This window comes from Ursus arctos, unplaced genomic scaffold, assembly GCF_023065955.2.
Source record: "Ursus arctos isolate Adak ecotype North America unplaced genomic scaffold, UrsArc2.0 scaffold_3, whole genome shotgun sequence".
Lineage (NCBI taxonomy): Eukaryota > Metazoa > Chordata > Mammalia > Carnivora > Ursidae > Ursus > Ursus arctos.
The window spans coordinates 10443699-10447124 of NW_026622985.1; the positions used below are offsets into that span (position 1 = coordinate 10443699).

General features: G+C 40.8%; 1 pseudogene; it reads right to left on the reverse strand.

Annotated features, from left to right (window-relative positions):
- Nucleotides 1-2386: 2386 nt before the first annotated feature.
- On the reverse strand, nt 2387-2773 carry LOC125281097 (small ubiquitin-related modifier 2-like; annotated as a pseudogene).
- Between the last annotated feature and the right edge of the window lie 653 nt (nt 2774-3426).

Genomic DNA, 3426 nt, shown 5'->3' on the forward strand with positions numbered 1-3426 from the left:
ATTCCAAATTATCATTAAAGTGAAAACATAATTTCTATGTTACTCCAGAGAACTCAGAGCCCCATATCCATCATCTGTGGACCCTCATTTGAGAAATCTTGCCCCACGGAACTCGACCGTGAGCCAGATATTTCTTCAAACTGAGATGGATTAATGTGATTCTATAATCATGCTTATAACTGACTTGCTCTGGAGAAGTGCTTTTCACATGTATGGCCTTGTTCTACTTTATCAATATATCAGAAAAAATAGTAAAAATATTCTACACCACAGATAATGCAGCAAATCTAGAAATGGGAGTTTGAAAAAAGAGTTATGATATTTTCCTGCCATAGCCCAGTGGGATATATCCCACATACCTTGGGGAGCCTTAGCCCAGAGCAGAGCTGTTCATAGAGGTTCATGTCTCCTGGACTTCAGTCTTCAGATCCCGAGGCTCTCAGACTCTTCCTCAACACCGAACTGTCTGGAACTCACCTGCAGCAACAATGCTTTCTCTCATCCCCCTCAGCACATCTTTTCATGCACCTTACAAAGGATTTACCCATCTGGAATCTGACTTTGGTACAGGGGCTCAAGGTGTAAAAATCTCTAGGGCTTCTTTTAAAAATATAGAGATCAAAGGAGAAGCTGATCCCAAGTGGCTTCTACCTCTTGCCATGAAAACACAGCTAATAATGTAGGGATATGTGAGAAAGAAGCAGAGAGCCAATACATTCGGTGAAGAAAGGGTGTGACAGAAAAATCGGCCTTGCCTGAGAAACCATTCCCACCTTCCCAGGCCTTGCCCACTGGCAATCAAAGAGAGGTGAAGTCAGAGTGTCCTCTTCCCCAGCTGATATATGTGGGACATGTGTGGACCAGTCATCCCGGGTAGAACTTGCAGCACGTTCTTCTGCAGAAATACCCTGAAACAAGTTCTCCTTCATGCGCTGACAAGGTTCGGAGAACTATTGATTAAACGAGCCTCTGCAGGTTGACCGAATGTATTTTTGATTCAATGAGAAAGTTCATTTCGCATTACAATGAACCTAGACTACAATAAATTGTAACAAAAGATTTATTCATTTCTTCTAAGTGGTTACAATTTACAATCTGCGGAATTATTTATCAATATTTTTCCTGTATGATTTTTATATGTTAGTACATTGCACCTAAAACACTTTACAAGCAGTATTCATTGCCTGTGCAATTATTTTCTATATCATGATCGATATTCTTTGCACATGTATTTTTCCAATTTGTCAGTGGCTTTATTTAGAAAATTATTATCTTGAAATGCTAAATATTTTTCAAAGGATGTTGTACTGGGCCCAGCAATTCAAGGTGCATTTCATGGAAAAAGAATAGGGAAGCAGAAGATCGCATTGATTTCAGCTCTGCTTTCTAAAAGAGACCAATTACAGCCCTAAAAATGCCAATTCATTGCTATATTACACAAAACAACAGAATTTGGTTGTTATAAATAGCCAAAGTAGTTTTTCTGTGATTGCATGGAGGAGAATTTTCCTATCTTATATTCCAAGAGTGTAATTTGATATGCAGGATTTAATTCCTGCAAATAAAACTAAAATGCACGATTTCTTTCTTGGCATTATTTCTAAACTTTTACAGCAACAAGAACCACAGTGATGTTTTCAACAGACAGGCTCATGATTTAAATATGGCTGGAAGTATGTTTCTGTCAATTAGTTTATATATATCTATATTTTTTTCCTCCTAACAAAAATAGTACATGTTATTGTAGAAAATTAAGAAAATTCAGGCAGAGGATAATGCTGCTTGTTACAAACAGAGAATGCATTTTTTTTTTCAGTTAGCACGAATTATTTATATAAATGACTCAGGTCACAATCTTCGAGGGCAGTAGATAGACCTCGAATTCATTTAAGAAAGAAAATTAGTGGGGAATTAAAAGTAGATACTCCGAAATAAGTCTCGAGTAAAAGAAAGTTGAAATCAAACCACAGACTATTAGATAAGACATTACATTAGGCAAAATAATGAGGTCAGGTTAAGGTTATACTTAAAAGAAAATCCTTGGCTTTATTTCTCTTTATTTTATTTTTTGGTGTGTGCACACACACAGTCATTTTATGTACAACAAAGGAGCGGGGAAGGGGAAAATGAAAGCACAGAGAAAACTGTATTGTAGTAGTCAGGATGTGGTGGAACCAAATTGCGGGTTTTGTTTTGTTTTCTTTTTTTAAGATTATTTATTTATTTATTTGACAGAGAGAGAGAGAGAGAGAGAGACAGCCAGCAGAGAGGGAGCACAAGCAGGGGGAGTGGGAGAGGGAGAAGCAGGCTCCCAGCAGAGCAGGGAGCAAGATGGGGAGCTCGATCCCGGGACCCTGGGATCACACCCTGAGCCGAAGGCAGACGCTTAATGACTGAGCCACCCAGCCTTCCCCAAATTGCAGTTTTTTGATAGAGACTGTGTTCTTGGTCTGGAGGAACAGAGTTCTGGAGTAAAGTAACAGGTTCCCTTCTTAGTAGACACCTCTGTCTGCTGCTGGAGCACATCGCCTGTATCTTCAGGCTCCATTTCCAGCTGTGCAAGTGTGTGGTTTCATTGATTGGCTGCCCATCAAATTCGGAATCTGCCTCATTGACAAACCCTGCCATTGCCAGTAGGCTTTGAACAGCTTACTAAGTAGTGTAGCCTCTGAATCTTACACTACACCACCGAACCATCCTGCCCCATCACCTTCGCATTAACGTGATCGTTGTTCTCAGTCTTGACTCCAGCCTTGGGCTTTTCATTGGCCATGGCGCACACTGGGGTCACCTCTGGGGACGCTTCACGAAAGGGATACCCGGTCCGCCCCATGGGGGCACCCAAGCAGTCCCAGGAGGACGCGGTGGCCTCGGCAGAGAGCGAAAATCCTTGGCTTTAAATATGATTATTCAACAAGAAACAATATTTGGTTCAGCATTCAATAAAATAATCCAGGAAACACAAATAAATAAAAGACGCCATAAAGAAAAAATAGAATTAAACATCAATAACTTCTTTAAAAAAACCCAAAGAATGGACTTGTCTCATCTAAGAGCCGCTGATCTCCCACTGTTTTTGGTTTTGCTCGTTGGCGGAGCATTCCTAAGAGAATCAGCTTCATATTTTCTAGTGGTGTTTTCATCAGTCCCTTCATTATTCACGACAATCACATCTTTGTTTTAAATTCTGCCTTCGGGGCGTCTGGGTGGCACAGCGGTTAAGCGTCTGCCTTCGGCTCAGGGCGTGATCCCGGCGTTATGGGATCGAGCCCCACATCAGGCTTCTCCGCTATGAGCCTGCTTCTTCCTCTCCCACTCCCCCTGCTTGTGTTCCCTCTCTTGCTGGCTGTCTCTATCTCTGTCAAATAAATAAATAAAATGTTAAAAAAAAAATAAATTCTGCCTTTGATTTGCGAAATGCCCCCC